At 34.2% G+C, this 24854-nt stretch overlaps 1 protein-coding gene across 37 annotated transcripts in view; it reads left to right on the top strand.

The window, feature by feature from the left end:
* Positions 1-24052: 24052 nt before the first annotated feature.
* Positions 24053-24854, top strand: part of ptprsa (protein tyrosine phosphatase receptor type Sa) — a 204921-nt gene continuing 204119 nt past the window's right edge. For 18 of the 37 annotated variants that reach the window (XM_042749831.1, XM_042749825.1, XM_042749819.1 and 15 more), the window contains exon 1: positions 24054-24362. The gene's annotated coding sequence lies outside the window, so the exon portion shown is untranslated. Of the gene's footprint in view, positions 24363-24854 lie in introns of all 37 variants that reach the window. The other 19 variants (XM_042749806.1, XM_042749804.1, XM_042749811.1 and 16 more) reach the window with 5 other exon arrangements.

The raw sequence follows: 24854 nt of genomic DNA, 5'->3' as shown, positions 1-24854 counted from the left end.
ATGATATGTTTATGAGGAAATGAGCTAAAGCGATTGCTTTATTATTTATTGGATTACAAGATGACATGGATTACCTGTGAATTATTGTGATGTTTTTATCAGCTGTTTGGACTCTCATTCTGACGGCACCCATTCACATCCACTGCTGAGCAAGTGATGCAATGCTAAATTTCTCCAAATCTGTTGAAGAAACAAACTCATCTACATTGCAGATGGCCTGAGAATGAGTACATTTTTGGCGGGACAACTCCTTCAAGTTTGTCTGTAATATCAGTATTGTAGTTTGTTTGTTTTTCATAATTGTTCCTTGTATTTAAATACGTGTGAGCTGAGAGAAAGGTGATGGACAGCGCCTGGTTTGTTTCTTTCATGTGAGGCAGGAACGGTGTAACAGGTATAAAGGGAGCAACAGACATCAATATCTTTACAATTTGAAAGAAGAAGAAAAAAAAAGTTTTTTGCTAAATATTTTGGTTATTTTGATCGTGATTTCAGCTAGCATACTGCAGAATCGTACTCCTAGCTACATTTAATGCATTTTTGCAGACTCTGGAGTTTTCACTTTAGAAATGTATTGTTAAAATGTTTGCGGTAACAAAAAATGTGAGCCATCTTAAATGAATATTCTGTGTTTGAAAAACAAACATAATCGAAAGCATTTTTGGTCTGTTGACAGTTTGTATGATTGAATAATTACAAAAATATTTTAATAATTTTTAATATTTATATAATATTATTATATATAAAATATTATTAATTATATTTATTATAAAAATATACAAATAATACAATTTTATATTAATTTTAAAATAATCAAAAAAAGTGTTATATTTTACAGTATTTTATACAATTTATAATATACTTTTTTCCAAACTGAATTTTTTGTGTTGTTATATATTCTATATATTATAAGATAATGATAATGTATACTTTGTATTACTATTACTTTTAATAAAGTTTAAAACATTTTTAATATTATTTAATATTGTTTATAATGTTTTTATTAATTAGAAAAGTTATATATAGATAGATAGATAGATAGATACATAGATACATAGATAGATAGATAGATAGATAGATATAATTATTCTAAGAAAATATATATATTATTTACATTATTTTAAAATTAATTTGAGAAAAATATTTTATCTTTATTTATAAACTGTATTTTAACATTGTGATAAAAGTATATTTTAATAATGATTTTATCATAACTTTTTATGAAACAAAGTGGGATAAAACCTAAAACAACAAATAAAATGAAATACAGCTTTAATATGTGTGTTAATTGTGATTGAATGAGGCCCGATTTTCAGTAGATAACACATTTTATGATACTTTTAATGTAATTGCCTGCTTTCGGCCTCATTTGTTTTCATGTGTGGAAAGGGGCAGCTTGGTGATTTCTCTAAACATCCATTTCTCACAGATGAAGGAGCGTCAGGTGAGTTGGAAATGACAATTAACTTGTAATATGGTAAATATGCTCCATCACGAGTCTGTTTTAATATGAAATGCACGGTGTTTGATATCACTTTGCTTTGTTCAGCAGCTCTTTTTTTAGCAGGCAGGAGCCCATAGATGTTTCTTCGCACCAAGAGTCGTCTGGTCGCATTAAGAGTGGAACTGACTCACCGCTCTCCAGAACAAAAGAAGGACAGTCCAACCGCTTTGGCTCTGATTAATGGCACATTAAGAGTGGGCCGACGAGAAGTGGGCAAACACAGCGCCGCGTCTTCCCATGAGTCAGCGCTTCTCAAAACCGGAAGATTATTCCAATTCTACCTGTTCCTAATAGTGCCTGACAGTCTCAAAAGTTATTATGAAGCCTAAAATTAATGAGAGAGAAAAGAGGCGCTGATTAGAGCGCTGTGTTCTCTGAGAATGGCCTTTTGTTGAGCTCCCGGGTGAAAATTAAGCCCGCTTTTGGAAGAAGGAGGCCTCAGAATCGTGATTAATGGTCTAGAGATCAACCTGGTGTCACACTGAGATGCACAAATGCAGAACATGCTTTAACGAACCCGAGAACTCTACGCTAACAAACGAGCGGCGCTCTGAAGGGGATCAGAAAATCACTTTATTATGTCGGGATTTTCCCACTTCGTGTTAGTGCTCAATTGAAATGAAATTTTCAGTGCTCTCAGATGCTAATATCTAGAGAGCAGGTTGGCTGATTGCTGATAAAGTGCTGATATACTGTATATGCTATAATGTACAGAGAATTGCTAAAATGAAATGTTTTTTTTTTTACAAAGTATTTACTCAAAATTCACCAAAAAAAATTAAATAAATGCATTTATGATAAAATACAAATATAATACATAAATATTTAACAATTATCATTTAAAATTCACAAAAATATTATAAATAAATATAATAATAGAAATAAAATTAATAATAAATAAAATATATAAAAATAAAAAGTACATTTTCCATTCGTTCACAAAACATTTGTGTTCTACCGAGAAAATTTACATATAATTGCAAAACTTTATTATTCTACTAAGAAACTTTACATTCATTTGCAAAACTTTTGCGTTCTTCAAGAAACTCTACATTTAATCACAAAAATTGAGTTCTACTAAAAAACGTTGCATTCATTTACAAAATTTTTGCATTCTACAAAGAAACTTTACATTCAATAGCAAAACTTTAGCATTCTACCAAAAAACTTTACATTTAATGACAAAACATTTTGCCTTCTAATAAAAATCATTGCGTTCATTCACAAAACGTTTGCATTCTACTTTGAAACTTTACATTTAATCTCAAAACTTCTGCATTCTACTAAGAAACTTTGTGTTAATTCACAAAATTTTGCACTCTACTAAGAAGCTTTGAGATCATTTGTAAAACATTCGAATTCTACAGAAAAACTTTACATTTAATCGCAAAACATTTTATGTTCTACCAAGAAACTTTGCGTTCATTCACAAAATGTTGTGTTCTACTGAAAACCTTTACATTTAATCACAAAACTACATTTAGTCACAAAACTTCTACAGAGAAACTTTACATTCAGTAGCCAAATTTTGCATTTTACCAAGAAACGTTATATTTGACCACAAAATTTTTGTGATAAAAAAATAAACAATACAATTAAACACACAAAAATTGAGTTCTACTAAAAAACGTTGCATTCATTCAAATAATAAACTTTGTGTTCGTTCACAAAACACTCGTTCTACCAAGAAAAACTTTTGTGATTTTACTAATAAACTTTGTGTTCATTCACAAAACATTTGTGTTCTACCAAGAAAACTTTTGTGATGGTAATAATATGAGGTGGGAGGGAAAATGACGCAAAAGTTTTGTGAGCGAATGCGCTGAAATCACAACATATTCTGTTGCACACTTATTAACAAACTGTTCACTCTGAAGTTCACATCTGGTGTCAGGTGGATTGGCCAGAACTGTATGTGTCATTTCCTGTGAAGGTCCAGCCAGGGATAAAGAAATTATTTTTAGAAGGAGAGGTGAATAAGCTTGTTGCGCTGTGATGGAGCAGCACGTTTGTGTCGAGGAAGCAGGTTCACCAGCTCTGGATCGACTCTCAGTTCCCCAGCGAAGACACTTCGCAGACAGACAGACAGACAGACAGACGGAGTGGGATGAGCTGGAAAAAGCTGTTCCGATAGTCATGACAGGAAACCGATGACTCACACTTCTCAGTAGGTTCATCTTTCTTCAGTTATTTATTTATTTGTTCTCAAGCACAATCACATTCAGCTCGGAAAAGTGAAAACCGGATCTCATTCAATTACAACTGCTTATATATGTCTATTTTATGCATTAAAATCTGGATTATTCTTAATGAGGGAGCACATGCCCCTCGTTAGCAAACAATTAGAATAGTACATGCCCAAACCATGGCCTTGTAAAGAATTACGCTTCTGTATTTTGACTTAAATAAGTCTTATGTATCTTAGATATTTGTACAGACTTACATGTATTATAATTTTATTCATTTATTGCTAATAGACTGTAATCAAATTAAAGTGTATGTGACTGCTATATATGTGTGTGTGTGTGTGTGTGTGTACTGCTATGTGTGTGTTTGTGTGTGTATATGTGTATATATAGGCTATATAGCAGTCACATATAAAACAATTTATGTACGTTAAACAAAATGTCGGAAACAGATAATTCAATCTAAATTAATATTTAAAATTAATAAACAGTATAATAGGATGATTTGATTTAACATTGAATTTAACATTAATTTACAGTATGGTGTATTAGTGAAGTCTAGCCACATTGTTATTGAATAATTTTACTCAGTGAAACCTTTATTAGTTTTAGGACAAAGAAATTAAACACAAATTGATTATTTTATGTATTTGATCATTTACCACGAGAGTATTTGATAGCACACGCCTGTAAAAGAGTCCTATTTATTTTCTATTCTTAATGAATAACACAGTCAACACTGATAACCAAAACACAATAATTAACGACGCCAATTTACTTATCTTTCTTTCATTGATGCCCTCAAACTTCAGTACTAAAAGAAAAGTAAACTGTGAGTCTCGTAAATACATTTACGCAATGACTTGAAGGCAACTTGTGCAGTGACGTGCCTAGATGGCAAAAATGTTTATAAATCTCTGTCTTGACCTGATATCCACAGTGTGTTTATATCAGAAACTGGCGGTTTTACTGTGCAAACATTTAACCTGAGACCCCGGAGACAGAATATTCAGCCTGAACATAATAAGGAGCGTTTACAGTCAGGGGAATGGATTAGACCAGATTATTACGCCTTGAAGGTTAGACGCATATAAAACAAAGAAACTGAGTAGAGGCCGAGACAGGCAGCGGTGGCACGCATACACATGAAACAGGCTTTGCTCTCATGCGAGCGCGACCTTTCCTTTCTCTAGATGGGAGGGAGTGCGCTCCACTGCGACACAAGCCCGTCTCTTCAAACAGTGTCATGCTGGAAAACAAAGATGGGTGACAAAGTCATGTAGAGGTTCACAGAGAGGCCATGAGTGAACAGAGAGTTATTGAGTCACTGCTGCAGAACCTGCAATTTTATTACTGTAAGTTTACTATACTATATATATATATATATATATATATTAGTGATATATATATATATATATATATATATATATATATATATATATATATATAAAATAGTGCCATAATAAAAGCCCAAAATAAATATATTTATAAACAAAATATATTCTTTAAATAATAAAATCTATTACTTATAAATAAATATATTACGTTTATATGTGTACACACACATGCATATATATTTAAGAAAAATATGCTACGTTTTATATATTAGTTTTATTTATATAAGATATAATTTATATTAATATAAATATATAGATGTAAATATTTTCAAAATATATGCTGTTTGTGCATGTCTTTAAATATACATAATATATATACACAGTACACACTCATATATTATATAAACAAAAACTTTTATTTTGGATGTGATTAATCACGATTTAATCGCTTGACAGCCCTAATATATTAACACACACACATTAATATATATATATATATACATACATTCATATAAAATATAATTATATATATTATTGAAAAATATGTAGCATATAATAAAACATTTATTGTATAAAAATTATATATGTATTATTTTTAAATGCATAAGTGTGTGTGTGTGTGTGTGTGTGTTTTGAACTATTGTGTTTAAAATCAGTCTTTATAATATCACAAAATCATGTCTTTTTGAGCTAGATGTGAAGATTTTTACGCATAATCCTGATTTTATTGTCGTTCTGTTGCTCACCGCAGATATTAATGACAGGCGACTTATTTAAATGCCCTTAAAAACCATTTATCATTCACATTCATGCAAAACAAGAATTCATCAAAACCGAATTAGCATCCGATGTTAGACATTATCGTTTGACTGTGCCAGGCCATGACTAAAGAGAGCCCTGGAGACATGCTTTTAATGCGCGTGTTGAATAATAAAACACATTAAGCGTCTGTTTCGATGTCTACCACAAACATAATAACATCAGCTGTCAAGGTTGCCAGACTTTAAAGAATACAGTCAAAAATGGCCTAGCAGACTCACTTTGTTGAAAAAGTTTTCACGTATCGATCACAACATACAAAAAGCATCAATATTTTTCATAAAGAAGGTGTACCTGAGGAAATTACTGTTGAACTCTCGTGCCAACCATCAGAAACTGGGGCTAATGATGTTTAGCGATCAATGCTGAGGAGAGAGACGTAGCGTGTTTAATGTATCCATGCTAGCTCTATGTTCAGATTTCTTCTTCATAAAACTCAACTAACAAACCCTGTTGCTCTGTAATTTAATTTCAAATATTCTTCAGGTTTTAGTACTGCAGTATCATATGCTGGCTAGCAAATTAGCAGCCGATAACTGAACTTTTCAGTGCACAGATGTGAATTAGCATAAGTGGGATTTTAGTACAGACCTGCGATTTTAGCATCAAAATTCAGTTTGATTGTAAAAGGCAGCTGCTATTCTGTTAAAATAGTACGTTAGCCTTGGTATTATGCTAACTTTATGCTAGCTTTAAAGAATAGAAAGTCTTGGTTATACAAGATCTGTTCAGTTAAAAGAACCAGTTAAGTTTTGGATACACGTGTATATTAGCATTAGCATTAATGATGCTAATGTTAATAACTGACTTGTAAATGTCTTAAAAACTTTATATCAGAATTTCATAATTTGACACTTTTTTTTATTAAGGAAATGTTGGTTTTTCAAGAGTCGTTCAGATAAAACAATTGTGTTGTGTGTTTATATTAGCAATTAGCATTAGCACTGCAAAATAGCATCTTTATTGGAATTTAAGGTGGAGAATCAAAATTTATTGTTGATTTAAATAATCTAATCAAAGTCATTTTGATTTTCATTCTTCATGCTGCATAGAAAATGGCGTTCAGTGGAAATTTCCAAGATCGCCGCAGAACGAACTGACTCGTAAGTGTCTTAAAAATATCATCTCAAAAATGTCACCTTTTTTTAAGGGAAATATATTTGTAAATATTTACAAGTGTTTTGAAGATTGAATATATTTATGAAAGTTGTAATACTACAGTACATAGAAAATACCTTCCAGATGGCATTTTTCAAGATGGCCGCCAAGAGACTGGACTTGTGGTAAGTCTCTTAAAATATCATTAAGTCTTGATTGTTCAAGAGTCGTTGTGTGTGTATATTAGCAGTTAGCATTAGCACTGCAAAAATAGCATCTGTAGTGTGATTTCAGGTGGAGAATCAAAATTTATTGTTGTCTTGAAATCTGTAATCAAAATCATTTTGATTTTCATACTTCATGGTACATACAGGTGCTGGTCATATAATTAGAATATCATCAAAAGTTGATTTCACTAATTCCATTCAAAAAGTGAAACTTGTATATTATATTTATTCATTACACACAGACTGATATATTTAAAATGTTCATATATTTTAAAATTAACGAATAAAACTGACAACTAAGGAAAATCCCAAATTCAGTATCTCAGAAAATTGTGAAAAGGTTCAATATTGAAGACACCTGGTGCCACACTCTAATTAACTCAAAACACCTGCAAAGACCTTTAAATGGTCTCTCAGTCTAGTTCTGTAGGCTACACAATCATGGGGAAGACTGCTGACTTGACAGTTGTCCAAAAGATGACCATTGACACCTTGCACAAGGAGGGCAAGACACAAAAGGCATTGCAAAAGAGGCTGGGTGTTCACAGAGATCTGTGTCCAAGCACATTAATAGAGAGGCGAAGGGAAGGAAAAGATGTGGTAGAAAAAAAAGTGTACAAGTAATAGGGATAACCACACCCTGGAGAGGATTGTGAAACAAAACCCATTCAAAAATGTGGGGGAGATTCACAAAGAGTGGACTGCAGCTGGAGTCAGTGCTTCAAAAACCACTGTAACAGGTGTTATATAAATTTATTAATTTCACACAAAATCCCTCCCTTTGTTATAACTCTTGAACAACAGACAGCGTCAGAAGCATCTTGCTTCAAAAAAGGACTGGACTGCTGCTGAGTAGTGGTCCTTAAACCAGGTTCTGGTAGCTTTGGCACTGTGTGCAGGTGCCAAGTCCTGTTGCAAAGTTATGTTCTCTGATGAAAGTAATTTTGCATTTCCTTTGGAAATCAGGGTCCCAGAGTCTGGAGGAATAGAGGAGAGGCACACAATCCACGTCTCTTGAGGTCCAGTGTAAAGTTTCCACAGTCAGTGATGGTTTGCGGTGCCATGTCATCCGCTGGTGTTGGTCCACTGTGTTTTCTGAGGTCCAAGGTCAACGCAGCCGTATACCAGGAAGTTTTAGAGCACTTCATGCTTCCTGCTGCTGACCAACTTTATGGAGATGCAGATTTCATTTTCCAACAGGACTTGGCACCTGCACACAGTGCCAAAGCTACCAGTACCTGGTTTAAGGACCATGGTATCCCTGTTCTTAATTGGCCAGCAAACTCGCCTGACCTTAACCCCATAGAAAATCTAAAATCTATGGGGTATTGGGAAGAGTAAGATGCGATATGCCAGACCCAAGAATGCAGAAGAGCTGAAGGCCACTATCAGAGCAACCTGGGCTCTCATAACACCTGAGCAGTGGCACAGACTGATTGACTCCATGCCACGCCGCATTGCTGCAGTGATTCAGGCAAAAGGAGCCCCAACTAAGTATTGAGTGCTGTACATGCTCATACTTTTCATTTTTATACTTTTTAGTTAGCCAAGATTTCTTAAAATCCTTTCTTTGTATTGGTCTTAAGTAATATTCAAATTTTCTAAAATACTGAATTTGGGATTTTCCTTAGTTGTCAGTTATAATCATCAAAATTAAAAGAAATAAACATTTGAAATATATCAGTCTGTGTGTAATGAATGAATATAATATACAAGTTTCACTTTTTGAATGGAATTAATGAAATAAATCAACTTTTTTGATAATATTCTAATTATATGACCAGCGCCTGTAGTACCATGTTCCTGTTGAAGATTTAAATAAATAAATAAAAATACAATAACGTCCAGTGGGCATTTCTAAGATGGCCGCTGAATGACTTAACATGAAGTAAACATCTTGAAACGTCATCAAGTCTCGTTTACTTAAGAGTCATTCAGTTAAAACAACCAGTCATGTTATGTGAGAGTTAGCCATTAGCATTAGCACAGATGGAAAACTAGCATTTATAGTGCAATTTCAAGTGGAAAATCAAATTTATAATTATTTTGTTGTTGTCAGGTTTTATTGCTAATTTTCTTTCAGATTTTCATTGTATGTTATATAGAAAATAGCATCCAGTGTGCAAATTCGCCAAGTGAATTTATATTTAAAAAGAAATACTGCATAAATGAGTGTCCCAAATTGTTGTTGAACAAAAATATAAATATTTGACCGTTTTATTAAATTACGCTTGCTAGTAGCACACAGTGTGTGGGTTAACTGAAGTCAGACATGTCACTGTTCACAGCTAGCCTATCGTTCACAAATGCTAATGACAAGGCAGTGTGTGAACGTAATGTTGTTGTTTCTAACTTTGCCAAAGTTATTTTGTCATTTCTCTGACAGCTCTCCATTCCCACAGGCGTTTTCACCTGACAGATCGGCCATGCTTCAAAAACACCTCAGTTTCTCCTCCATAACTCACAGCCAACTGAAGTTAAAAAATAACGCCAGCGCCGCGCTCGCACCCGGAGCTGCAACGTTTTAATAACAGCTAATGCTCTTTCACTCATTTGTCATGTCGCACCTTTTCCGAACACAAGAAAGCCCAAATGACCTGAGGCGAGACCGAAATGTAAGCACAGCATGAAAAATGAAATAATGGCTGAAATGCCGGCGCTCCCGCTGGCTGACAGGTGTTTGTGGAAGTCAGCATCAGATTGTACCGGAGCCTCGCTGCCACCCGCCGAGAGACACGGGTGACGGGATTTTCCCAAAGAGGTCGCAGATGTATATTCGCGCTCGTCTCGTTAAGTTCATATCTGTTTTTAATAACTAATGATGCGCTATTGCAGCTGGGAATGATTAAGGAAGTGTAGCGTAACGAGGAAGTACGTGACAGGAGGGACATTATTAGTAACATCTGTTTGGAGGACAATGTTTGAATTGGTTAAAAATGATTAATAGTCTGTGTTTTTTCTCAGTCCTATTAATGTTTTTTATGTTTTACATTTTCTGAATCAAAACCATATTTGTAGTAGAAAGAATTCATACGTTCATTAAACAGCTGAAATGTATTATTATTTTTAAATAATATATTTACTGTTAAGTAGCTTGGCATAATCTTTTAATTGTTTTAAATGGTTTTCAAATTTTCATCATTATCATAAATATTTATAAAAATAAAACATCTAAAATGTAAAAAAATATAAAACTAATTATATAATTAAAATAACTAAATAATTAAAAGTACTAAAGCAGTTCACTACCTAATTACAAAAATATTCAATAATTATCAATAACTGTATTAATTTATAATATTCAGTATTTATTTATTTGTGTATTTATTTAGATTTTATTTCATTTTCTTGTTGTCTGTCAATCATCTTTTCTCCAGTGAAAATTCAGGATAAAGCAGCTTGATGACTAACACTAACCCGCTGTATTATTGTGTGTTTTTAAGCAGCACTTGACGTGTAATCAGTGCTGATGTCGAGCGATGATCCCTAAGCCACAGGTGAACAGATTACACATTGCAGCGCTGCTTCGGTTAGCTGTGATATTCGTGAGGCTCGTCTGAGTTTGCTGGAGTTTCTTCAAATCTATTCCATCTGTCAGCGTCTCATCTGCAGTAAAGTCCCTTTGGCACTGTAACAAAACAATGACTTTTGTAAAAAATCCACTCCTGTTGCAACCTTAATTAAACATTGTATGGCTGTATAACGCAGCAGACACGCTTTTATTCAATGCCACTCAAGCATGAAAGCCAGACTGAGAGTTTTTCTAGAAACATCTTCTCAAAAAAATAAAAAGATACCGCAAAGATGCCTTTTTCTTAGCCGAGGCCTTAATGTTGTTTGTTTAGGACGTGTACTAGCATACAGCGCACTGACAGTCCTCAGAGAACAGCCGTCAGCTCGTGTGAAGAAACTCCTCGCTGCTTTAGCTGTCATCATTTCTACAGAACACTGTGAGCCATTATCTTAACAATCACAGTTTCCAACTATTTTTAGCATGCTTTCCCATGCTAACTCACCACAGTGCTATGTGTCGCTAGGGTGTCAGCGGTACTGAATGGTTGCTAAGGTGTTCTTGGTATTTTAATATGTTGCTATGGAGTTGCTAAGGTGTTCCTTTTTTTTTTTTTTTTTTGAGCACATAATGTGGTTGGTTAAATATTCTGGGATACCACATTATGTGGTTACTAAGGTGTTCAATGTGGTTTTTACCAGGTTATGTAGTTGCTAAGGTGTTAAAGGAGGACTTATGAGTGGTTTTAACCTGGTGCTATGTGGTTGCTTAGGTGTTAATCTTGTTGCTATGTTGTTTCTAACCTGTTGCTAAGGAGTTATGAGTGTTTTTAAGATGTTATGTAGTAATGAGTTATGAGTGGTTTTAACCTGTTGCTATGTTGTTTTTAAGGGGTTAACCTGTTGTTGTGCAGTTGCTAAGGTATTATGAGTGTTTTTAACCTGTTGCTATTTAGTTACTAATGAGTTATGAATTGATTTAACCTGTCACTATGTAGTTACTTAGGTGTTTTGAGTTTTTTTAAGCACATAATGTGGTTGCTACGATATTCAGGGTGTTGTTCCACATTATGTGGTTGTTAAGGTGTTAACTTATTGCTAAGCAGGTAATGAGTGAGTTGTAACCTGTTGCTAAGGTATTAACCTGTTGCTATGTAGTTGCTAATGAGTTATGAGTAGTTTTAACCTGTTGCTGTGTAGTTGCTAAGGAGTTATGAGTGTTTTTAAGATGTTGCTATGTTGGGGGGGTTTGCTAAAATATTTTTGCTAAGATATTCTTGCATATGGGGGGGGTTACCACATTATGTGGTTATAAGGTGTTTCAATGTGGTTTTTACCAGGTTATGTGGTTGCTAAGGTGTTAAAGGAGGACTTACGAGTGGTTTTAACCTGGTGCTATGTGTTTGCTTACGTGTTAACCTTGTTGCTATGTTGTTTCTAACCTGTTGCTAAGGAGTTATGAGTGTTTTTAAGATGTTATGTAGTAATGAGTTATGAGTGGTTTTAACCTGTTGCTATGTTGTTTTTAAGGTGTTAACCTGTTGTTGTGTAGTTGCTAAGGTATTATGAGTGTTTTTAACCTGTTGCTATATAGTTACTAATGAGTTATGAATTGATTTAACCTGTTGCTATATAGTTACTTAGATGTTTTGAGTTTTTTAAGCACATAATGTGGTTGCTACGATATTCCGGGTGTTGTTCCACATTATGTGGTTGTTAAGGTGTTAACTTATTGCTAAGCAGGTATGAGTGGTTTTAACCTGTTGCTAAGGTATTAACCTGTTGCTATGTAGTTGCTAATGAGTTATGAGTAGTTTTAACCTGTTGTTGTGTTGTTTAGGTGTTAACCTGTTGCTATGTAGTTGCTAAGGAGTTATGAGTGTTTTTAAGATGTTGCTATGTTGTTTTTAATGAGTTATGAGTGGTTTTAACCTGTTGCTATGTAGTTATTTAGGTGTTGTGGGTTGTTTAAGCAAATAACGTGGTTGCTAAGATGGGTGTTTTTACCACATTTTGTGTTTGCTAGGGTCTTCAGGGTAGTTTTTCCAGCTTATGTGGTGGCTAAGGTGTTAACCCATTGCTAAGGAGGTATGAGTTGTTTTAACCTGTTGCTATGTGGTTGCTAAGGTGTTAACCTGTTGCTATGTTGTTGCTAATGAGTTATGAGTGGGTTTTAACCTGTTGCTATGTGGTGGCTAAGGTGTTAACATTTAGCTAATTATTTGCTAAGAAGTTATGAGTTTTTTTAACCTGTTGCTGTGTAGTTTCTAATGAGTTATGGGTGGTTTAAACCTGTTGCTATGTTGTTTCTGAGGTGTTAACCTGTTGCTATGTTGTTGCTAAGGAGTTATGAGTGGGTTTTAACCTGTTGCTATGTGGTGGCTAAGGTGTTAACCTTTTGCTAAGTATTTGCTAAGAAGTTATGAGTGTTTTTAACCTGTTGCTATGTAGTTGCTAAGCAGTTATGACTTTTATTAACCTGTTGCTATGTAGTTACTAAGGTGTTTGGGGTTTTTTAAGGACATAATGTGGTTGGTAAGATATTCCAGATGTTTACCACATTATGTGGTTGTTAAGGTGTGCAGTGTGGTTTTTACCAGCTTATGTGGTTGTCAAGGTGTTAACCCGTTGCTAAGGAGTTGAGTATTTTTAACCTGTTGGTATGTTGTTGCTAATGTGTTAACCTGTTGCTATGTAGTTGCTAAGGAGTTATGAGTGTTTTTAGCCAGTTGCCATGTGGTCGCTAAGGAGTTGTGAGTGGTTTAACCTGTTGCTATGGGGTTGCTCTGTGTTAACATATTTTGAGGTTGTTAAGATTCACAGTTTTTTTAAAACCTTTCTATAAGATAAAAAAATAACACACCACACACATTACACAAGAATCCCTCCATTTCATGAAATGTGCAAATGTGATCTATTTGAAAACAAAGCATTTTTATGAGTAGAATGAATTAGCCTTAGCAAACAGCGCTAGTAACAGTAAAGTAAACAAACTAAGAAATTATGATTGTGCACATGGTTTTGCAGTGTTTTGAGGCTGTATCGTGTTGAGGCGGATGATCAGCGCGGGCTCGTCTAATGGACTCCATGAAAGCGTCTTTTATTCCGTGTGAAGTTCATGCCTGTGTGCGTTTACGACACAACCGCGTCTGAGAGACAGAGAGAATAAAGGAGCTCATGAATTTATATAAGACGCTGTTGATGTCTGGAGGGATCGGACAGCGCGGGACAGAGCTTATGAAATCATCCAGAGCTAGTGAGCTATAAAATGGACTTTCTGATTCCCCAAACGCCTCGTGCGTCCAGGTTCGCCCGCGCAATTTCAGAGAAACGGCCAGACGCCAATTTTGAATGTGCTAAACGTTTAGCGATACCGAGAACGAACGCTGATGAACTCACGCGTGAAACATGATACAGGTTTCTGACGGTGTATATTATTAGCGATGTTGTGTCGTCCTGTGGCGTTTGTGACACGATTCCTCGTGTGTGTTTCTGAGGAGAATGTGCTGTTGCTTTTTATTAAGTGATCAGACATCATTGTCACCTGCTAAACCAGAAAATAAATGAAACAATATATATATATATATATATAATTTATTTTCTAATATTTATTTTATAATAGTTAAGCACTTTTTGTAGATTTCAAACAATTATAAAATATTTATTTATTTGTTTGTTTGTTTATTCATTAATTAATTTATTCATTCATTCATTGGTTAAATCAATATGCATATTATATTATTATAATATTTATTATAGACCCCAGATGGCTTCTTCCATGACCTGATGCAGGGGCGTAACCATCATTTCAAAAGTGGTGGTGGTGGTGGTGGGGGGTCTAGTGTTATACCTGTTTTTTTTTTTTTTCAGTTAACCCTTGTCTAATTGACAGGTTTTATTTTTAATCATACCTTTTTTGCTTAATATGCCTTATGATTATATTATTATATATGATTATATACAGTATGTGATGTAAACCTCTCTCTGGCCTTCTTCCAGTTCTTTAAGCCAGATGATAAAGGTGGTTTCTGAATTTTTGGCTATTCTGATGTTTTGTTTTTAAAGGCTTTGTAGCAGTAGAAGCACAATGCTACATCAATACCAGGCTCAAAATGAACTTGTTACTTGTATTTCAACACATTTTTATGCTGTACAGAGTAGTCAAATGATTGTAGTGATCCAGATATTTCAGGAAAGACTCATTTCACACATGCATTGATCTAAAGTCACCATGCGTTGAAGTCATGGGTCGAAATTAAAGTTTAAAGTCCAGTTCAATCAATATTGACCAATGGAGGATCATCATGATGCTTTAATTTCTTTAATGAATCAGATCTCGTCGTTTGCCATCCATTAAGATGTTCAGATGAATGCGTGAACCCTTTCTCGTGATCTCGGGTGATACTTTGCAGACTATTGATTGGTGTGACCTATTCCTCTGATGGAAATGCAGCACATGTGTCCGGTCGTCATTGATTTGCTGTTCAGGTCAGATGAAGTGTTGGTGTGTAGTCAGTAAAACTCTGCTTGAATCTTCTTTACGCCATTCTGTGTCTAGATTTCAGCGTTTCTCTGTATAAATAGGTTTATTGGCCTCATGAGGATTTTTGGCTTTGCAGTGATTTCACTAAATATAAACAGTTTAAGTGGATAAATATAGTTTATGTGGACATGTGTGAATGTGGCTGTTTGTGGCAGAAAAGAGACTGAAGAATTCAGGAAAGTCAGTAACACAACACAGTTATATTAATAATAAGTCATTCTATTTAGTTAACAGCTAAGCATTTATCACAGATCCTTGAATATTTAATTATTTATTTGTTTGTTTAATTCGTGTTAAACCTTTATTGCAGATTATGCACATATCCAGTTTTGCCTTATTTTAAAAGAAATTTGTTAATTAATTCATTGGTTTATTTAGGTTAAGCCTTTTTTTGGAGACTCTGCAGATTTTAAGGAGATGTATTCATTCATTTATTCATTCACTCATTCATTCAGTTAAGCATTTATTGCAAGTTTGTTCAAAGAGTAAAACATCCAATTTCAATTTAATATAAAATGTATTAATGTATGTATTAATTTATTTAGGATCCCACATTATTACAGTTTCATTCCACATATGCCATTTTTATATATTTATTTTATTTTATTGCAGATTCTTTGAAAGTCTTTTACCAAAACAACTGTCCAATTCCATAAAATAAATAAACAAATAAATAAATAAAAATGTCATTGATTGATTGATTGATTGAAGATTCCTTAAAAAAAGGACCACTTCAGATTTAACATCAAATTAATTAATACGTTTATTTTATACTCATATAATTGTTATTTTTATTTTGAATCTGATTTTAAACTTTTAAAATATAATTTCTTTCTTTATTTCATAAATCTAAAACAAATATATCCAATTCAATTTTTACTATATTTTTTTTTAAATCATATATTTTTTTAATGCAGATATTATCAAATTAAGTATTGATCAAATGGTTTTAGTAGTATTTATAGTGCTTGTTCATGTGTTTTTAATGAAATGCTTAACCATCGTAAGATGAATTGCATGTTCTTCCAGCTGCAGTTTTGATATGTCTCTGTCAGCTGTGATGACGTGACTCTGGATCCAGGCTCCTCCGGTGGTCTCCGATCTCTCGGGGAGCCGGTAACAGCTGGGTGTTTTGGTCCAGATCTCCCCCACCGCTGCGGTGCAATCAGCTTCGTAATTAGGATTCAGCGTCGGCCTCCTCTGCCACTTTCAATTGGCGCCAACATGGCAGCCGAGGAGTAAATCAGGTCTGGTAGTTCAGCCCAGAGACACAGACAGAAACCCAGCTACTGCTTGTCTGCTTGAGCATAACCGCCGTGATTTTGGCGGGAAAAGTTCCCGCTCCTTCAGCTAATTTAATGAACGCTACTATTTGGTGCTAAATTAGCATACTGAATCATAAAAAAAAGTTGATTCTGTGTACACTACATGAGTACATGTGACACCAGCTATACTTAACATCATACATACATACATACCGAATCGCGTACGTTGACAAGAGTCGGCCCACGTTGTTACGTCTTACTGCCAGGCGTGAATTAACAATTAACCAACTGTTGTTTCATAGCAACCGACACTCATTAAGAAGTTCATCATTGGCTGCTATATTCAGCACACTACCCTTGGGGTGGGCGTTCATCCAGCGCAAACATCTCTTATGAAGAGATATGAAAAGATGAAGTAGAAACTAATGTTGAAAGACGTGACAAGACATCATATAACAGCTGGTCCCGGGAGAGGCTCTCTCTCGCACACAGAGGCGACGACTTGAGTTTTGCATATTTTGGAGCATCTATTTTTTACATCCGGCCCAATTAGATCAAGTCAGCAGAGTTTTAAACCTGCAAATTATTACATGGTAAAACTATGAGGATGCAGATAAGAAATACAAGGTCTGTGGTCCTTGCAAGTGTAAAACATTCCTGAAATGTTGTCAAATGGTTGCATAAGTGTTCTGAATGGTTGCTAAGATGTTCTTGGGTGGTTTCTAGGTGGTTACTTATTGGCCCCAGTCTAAAGAGGCTCTGTAATATTCTGGTCTGTAAATTTGGCTTGAACCCCTTCTTCAGTGCACGTTGTTTGGTGTCAAGTTTGATTTTCATCATAATTTTGATTTTCAAAACTGACTTGTCATAATTTCAATTTTGTCATAATTTTGCTTTTAAAGTCATAATTCTGACTTTTATTCCATAATTATAACTTAATCTCATAATTTCTACTTGTCATAATTTTGGCTTTATCTCATAATTATTACTTAGTATGACATAATTTAAATGTTTTATCTCATAATTATTTAAATATTTTATCTGATCATTGTAAATTATAATTTTGGCTGTTATCATTGTGGCTTAGTGTATCATAATTTTGCCTTTTGAAGTTATAATTCTGACTTTTTGTTCCATAACTATGAATTTTTATTTCAAGAGATCGCTAAGACATGTGACCAACTGGGCGTTAACGTCATCAGAACGCAAAGAATTATGGGTATGTTTGGCCAGTTTACCTGGGCTGGCATAGCAGGCTAGTGTTCTGGCATGAAAATAATGAAAAATTAGCGTGAAAAAACAGAATATAATCGTAACAAAAAATGGAGCGGACTAAAGAAAACATTGTCGGACCATACCGCCTAGAACTAAATCCTAATGCAAAGACGAGATATGACGAGAAAAAAAAGGGAATCAAAGGACTGGATCCTTACGAGCAGAGCGACCTGGTCAAGGGACGTCTAACTGTTGCCCAACTTCCAGCACCCATATATTTACAAACTACACGATACTAAGTGTTAGTTAGTGCATACACACACGAAGTTTTCTATGGACTTTTTTATAATGTAAATGTATTCATTAAATGTATTTACATGTTAAATATGTAAAGAAACTGAAATTAAGTTGGATTGTTACTAATATTTAAGTTATGGACTTGTGTTTTGCAACCAAAGAACACTGATTTTGCACAATTATTCCTTAATACAGATAAAGGAGTCAGAATTCCATTCAGTCTTTGTGTATTTTATTTACAGACATGGCTAAAAATCATTACATGTGAGAAGAGACATTACAAAATATTTTGGAAAACAATAAACATTTACATATTAGATGTGAGCATGGTATATAATTCTCCAAAAGGGCTTGAACCGGTCTGTGTTCGTGGCTTTGACCTCAGTATGGCCGAGGTACAGAGAAGGGGTCCAGTCAGGATCACACTCCAACATTTCATAGGCAGGTTTCCCTGCAAACACAGTCACCAAATAAATTGCTATGTATCCTAGATGTACAACATTTAAAACTGATTAACTTTACGCTTTAGTACGTTGATAACTTAAGCTCATCTTCTAGCCATTTCATGCTACTTAACAGTTAACATTGGCCTAACGTCAAATCTAATGGTCTGGTTGAGTCAAACAAAACACACTGGTTATTTTGCCCACAACATAACATTTACAGAGAGTAATTGTAACTTACCTTTGTGAAAATGTGTTGAACACACCATCGTGTGTTGTGGAGTGTTATCGAAGGTAATCTTGGTCTCCTTACTGCTGCTAAACGTTATCCATGCCATTCATCAACTTTTTGTCACCTCTGAAACATGGCTTGTACTATTATTTTTCCACGCTGGAAAAATATTCCGAAAGGTATATTCCGTTCTTAAAGCTTTACGCCACTTCTATCGTGAGAACGACTATTCCAGTTTATAACAGCGGTCTTCCCTCCATGCATAGAAGTCTGGCGCGTTATGTTTTGTGCACTTTTTGTACCAAAACTAATAACATATATTTAAATATGTCATAATTGTCACTTTTTATGATATAATTTTGATTCTGACTTTTTGTTCCATAACTATGAATTTTTATTTCATAGTTTCAAATTTGTCATAATTGTGGCTTAGTATGTCATAATTTCGACTTTTTATAATATAATTTTGTCTTCATCTCATAATTATGTCTTAATTCCAATGCAATATTTTATCTCACAATAATGTATTTTTTCCTCATAATTGTGACTTAGTTTGTCATAATTGTAACTTTTTATGTTATAATTTTAATACAAGTGTTCTGAATGGTTGCTAAGATGTTCTCAGGTGATTTCTAGGTTGTTACTTACTGGCCTAAAGAAGAGTCTAAAGAAGTGATATACTTGTCTGTAGATATGGCTCAGATCCCTCTCTCTGTGTATGTTGTTTGTTATTTGCGCTTGTTTTATTATCCGCCGGTGAAGAATTGTATAAATTTTCTCAAATTTTCTCAAAACCTACAAAATATTGCATCTGCAAAACTATGGAAAATACAGAGTTCTGGCATGAAATTCTAGATGGCGCAGTCCGATAGGTCTAACTCAATCTAACCTAATGACATTATCACATAGCACAGCTGATAGGTTCCCAATGAGCTCGCTGCTCAGCATTCAAATATATGACTAGTGCTTGCCGTAGCATTTGCAGCTTACTTCAGAAACCCTCCACCTTCCCCAGCTCCACCTGTATAGATCTGCTACGAGGTGATTCATGTATGCTATATGGGGATTATTTCATGTATGTTATATGCCAATCCCTCCGAGAGTTGTCATGACAGAACTGCAAATCAGAAATACAAGATTTGTGTGTTTTGCAAGTGCAAATCTGCATAATTTTTCTGATTGGTTTTTACCATGTTGCTAAGTAGTTGATGTTCTTGGTGGTTTCTAGGTGGTTCCTTACTGACCTGAGTCTAAAGAGGCTCTTAAATATCTGTAGATATGGCTCAAATTTCTCCTTCTGTGCATGTTGTTTTTTATTTTCGCCTGTTTAATCATCCATGGGTGAATAATTGTATACATTTGATCACTTAAAGTTTTAAACTTACAAAACCTATTGCATTGGCAAAACTTTGAAGATGCAGATAAGAAATACAAGATTTATGCTCTTTAGAAGTGCAAAAATCACCACTGTGATGCCAGAGGTTTATGAAACGTTGTTAAATAGTTGCATAAGTGTTCTGAATGGTTGTTAGCATGATGCTGTTTGGTTGCTAAGGTGTTCTGGGTGGTTTCTAGGTGGTTACGTATTAGCCAGAGTCTAAGAAGTCTTTGTTATATTCTGGTCTGCAGATATGGCTCAAATGAACATTGTTTGTTGTTTTCATTCATTTTATCATCCACCAACAAAGAATTGCATAAGTTCTGCCCATTAAAAAAAGTATGACGTGTTTGGTGTAACAAGTTACACTCAGAAGTTTGATACTCTAAGAGAGTGCATACAGTAGAGTATTTTTTTGTTTTTGTTTTTCAAACATGTAACGCCAAGTTAAACAATAACAAGACAATGAATAGTGGGTCCTTAAATTTCACACTGAGCATTTTTAAAAGAACAACATGTTTTGTGTGACAAAATATGCTCTGAACTTGCTAATAACATACAATTCGTACTTTAAACTCACATTTGGCACTTAAAATACAGGTAGTACAGGATATTTGGTGTGATAAGTTATGCTTCAAAATGTAATAGTTTTTTGGTTTGGGGGTTACAGTTTTGCTTTAGTTTCCAAATGTGAGTTAGTATTAGCAAACATCACTAATAAAATATGTAGCTAGCAAGCTTAAAAATAGTTTTAACCTTCATCTATGTTACTTCAGAGTTAATGGAGCTGATTATACATGGAGAAATATCTGCCGCATTGGGTGAGGTATTTATAGTATAAGTGTGGCTGTGGGGATGGTGTTGTTTTTTTACCGTTGTGCATAAGATTGCAAGCCATCCGCCGACAGAAGGAAGTGCCTCCGTTTTCTGTCAGAGTTTAGCACCCTCGCCTACTTGTGCCATCCGTTAGACAGTTGCCATAGATATCCCATAATGCCACAGCCGCAGCAATGCAGAGAAGTTAGGAGACGACAGGAAGCTCAGTCTGTCCATTAGACCGTTAATCTACTGTTGCGTTAACAAATGGTCAAATTTATGGAAGCCCATTTCTGCCACATAAGAAAAGAAATCATAAGTTGGCAAGTCAAAATTCTAAGATGAAAAGCTGAAATTATGACTTTAAAAGTCATAATTAAAAAAAACAAAAAAAAAAAAAAAAAAAAAAAAAAAATTATATATATATATATATATATATATATATATATAATATATATATATATATATATATATATATATTGCTTTTTATCTCAAAATTTAATGTAGTATGTCATAATTGTGACTTTTTATATCATTATTACGACTTATGTCATCATTTTGTCTCTAAGTCATAAATCTGACTTTTTATCTCATAATTTCAGCTTTGTCATAATTGTGGCTTAGTGCGTCATAATTTTCGACTAATTTTGACTATCTCATAATTATGACTTACTATGTCATAATTTCAGTGATTTATTTCATAATTATGTCTTTTTATCTCATGATGTCCATTTTGTCATAATTATGACTTAGGATGTCATGATTCTGACTTATGGCATAATTTTGACTTTTTATCTCAAGAATAAGACTTTTCATCTCATAATTTTAAATTTGTCATAATTGTGGATATGTTATAATTTCAACGTATGTCAATTTTGATTTATGTCCTACTTAGTATGTCATAACTTCAACTTTTAACTTAAAATGTCATAATTATGACATTTAAGCCAACTCTTTATGTCATAATTTTTAAATTACGTTTTATCTCATAATTATGTATATATATATATATATATATATATATATATAAATGACATGATTTCAACTTATCATAATTTTTTTGTTATAGTATATCATAATTTCAACTTCATAATTATGACATTTAAGCCAACTCTTTACGTCATAATTTCAATGTTTTATCTCATAATTATGTCTCTTTATCTCATAATGTCAACTTTGTCATAATTGTGGCTTAGTATGTCATAATTTTGAAGTCATAATTAAGACTCGAGTTACGTGGTGGAAAGATGCTTCCATACGTATAAGCACACTTAATCTAATGAGTGCAGAACTGTCAGAAACTGCTTGTTTTTGTCTTTTATTCCAGTCACCTCAAACTCCCCGAACATTTATTGTTAAATCAAAGTGACGACCCTGCAAACCGTAGCGGCTTTGTGACAGATCAGTAAAAAGGAAGGACAAGAGATTTAGTTGTAAGAGAAGGAGAAGCCTTCAGGGTATCCCTTTCAAAAGTGTAAATGAATCATGAAATCAGCCTAAAACGGAAGAGCACGTTGTGTAACAGTTGGCAAAATGGCAGGTTTTTTTGTGACTGCTGTGGAGGATTCGAACTCCAGAAGATGTTTCTGGTTGCCAACGCGTTCTGGTGCCGACTGGCCTCCGCTCAGGCTAAGTTTGGCTCTTACGCCAAAGCCGATCAGCATGTGCGGCAGCCCACACGTGTGACATATGTATACAGTATGTATCAACCAGAAGAAGCAAAGGCTGAGAATATGCATGGAAGTTATTGAAAGTCAGGAGGATGTGGTCTGGTACGCCGAAACTTTGTGACTCGTCCAGTCCCGTCTTCCTTTACTAGCTCCAGACTGAATCCAGTCAAGTAACAATGCATCCTCGGCCATCTGAAGCCCCTCGGCCACAAACCTCTATAAAATTAGTAAAAGATGGCTTTTAATAAATCTTTTTATATGGCTTTTAATAAAAATACTTTAAATTGGTGCTACATGACTAGAGAAAATAGAAAAAGGGACATATTTCACACTAATATCAAAATACATTTAGAAAAATAAAAAAAAAATGAAAGAGAAAAGAAAACAAAAGTACACAAAGACATTTTTTTAAAAAAGTGACATACACAATGACATATAGTCTGCTATTAAATATATTTTATTTTATTTTTTTATTTTTTTTTTACAATTAATTTGTAGCATTTAAATTAAACTGTAGCATTTTTATATTCCTTTTATAGTATAATATTTTTAGGATTTTTAGACTTAATTTAATAAATTTAATAATTAAATACTAAATAAATATTCATTTATCATTATTAATAATTAATTAAAATAAATTCATTAAAATTAACAATATGATTTACTGTAGCATATTTAGATGAGTTTTATTTAGCATTAAAAATAGCATTTTACAATTCATTCACATTATAATTCTACTTTTTTATAATCAAACCTCATTCACAAAACATTATAAATAAAATAATTTAAAAAATAACATAAACATCATGCTGATATCAAATTAAAAAATAAAAATTATCTAAATAATGAATTAAATAAAAAAAAATAATGATTTAATTAATGTATTAAATATTTAATTTAATTTTTTATTAATGTATTATTTTACAGTATTTTGCATAAACTTACATGTAATGTGCTGTTAAATCTATAAACATCAGTTTTGTTTACAATAAACTTGTATATTACATAATAATTATATTTTTATTACTTTAATCAAATCTCATTCTCATTACTATGATGTAAAAAAAACTAATTATTAATACAATATATTATTTAAATAATAATATTAATATTATTTAAATCGTTTATACTATTAATTGTGTTGTCTTTATGCAGATTTTAATGTAAAAGAATGTTTTTACTGTACTTCTAAACATTTAATGTAATAAAATTGTATTAATGTATAAATACATGTCCAAAGATAATACTTTTTGAGAATAATTACATTTACAAGCAAGCAAAATAAATAAATAAAATAATGAATAAATAAAAATAAATGATTTAATTGAACTGAATAAAAATTTGAGGAGAAATATCCAAACCCACATTTCTTCACGCGATTCATCCCTTCAGATGATCCTAAAAAGAGGCGTGGCTTCAGCCAGCGCGTTACTGAATGGGGCGGAGCCAACGCGAGCGTCTTTTAAAGCAGGGGCGGAGTCCGAGCGAGAGAGAGAGAAAGGAAGAGCGAGCAACAGAGCGCGGTGGGTGGGCGTGTCCATGACGTCACCCTCGAGCTCTCCTCAGCGCGCACAGCTGTGGTTTCTCCGGAGCGGAGCCTGAAATCAGACGCGCCGAGCGAGACGCAGCGCTATCCGGGGGATTTAAGCCGCTATTCGCCGCCGTCCGCGCCCGGAGCTCTCTCTCTCTCTATCGCCTTGGATCTGCTCTCTCCTTGGATTATTACCGCTCTTTATTCCTTGGCGCGAGGCGCACGAAGATGTAAGGAGGTTTTGCGCGTGCAGAATCACGGAGAACACAGGAACGCGCTCGTTAAAATAAGGTAAGAGCAGTTATTCACTTTATTCTAATGTCAGGAACGGGTGGGAATAAAACATGCACTTCAGACAAAGAGCGTGTGAAGAACAGCACGCGCTCGGGGAAGGTGGTGCCCTGCGCGCAGTTTGCGCTCCAGACGGGTTTTGCGCATTAGGAATAAACTCATTTTTGACGCCTTTCAAGACTTTACAGCCGGGTTTCGCGTTTTTTGGGGGGTGTTATCCACCAGTTTCATCCGCGGGACAGTCATCCCGCCCAAAGCCCCGCTTGTGTAAAGTGAGAACTGATGCCACCGTGCGCCGTGCCAGCCTCCCATATCTGATTCCAAGCCCATTTATAATGAAATCTGGTTATGCATCTGATTTGTACTTGCAAACTGATGCCGGCTGTGTTTGAGCGATGCGATCTTCCGAGATTCAGTCCAGAAATACCCACCTGCTGGAAACTAGTGAGCAGCACTCAATTTCAGCGGACCCGGTTATTAAAATCAACATGT

This window comes from Cyprinus carpio, chromosome B22 (genome assembly GCF_018340385.1).
Source record: "Cyprinus carpio isolate SPL01 chromosome B22, ASM1834038v1, whole genome shotgun sequence".
Taxonomy (NCBI): domain Eukaryota; kingdom Metazoa; phylum Chordata; class Actinopteri; order Cypriniformes; family Cyprinidae; genus Cyprinus; species Cyprinus carpio.
This window is presented reverse-complemented; position numbering and strand designations above follow the sequence as displayed.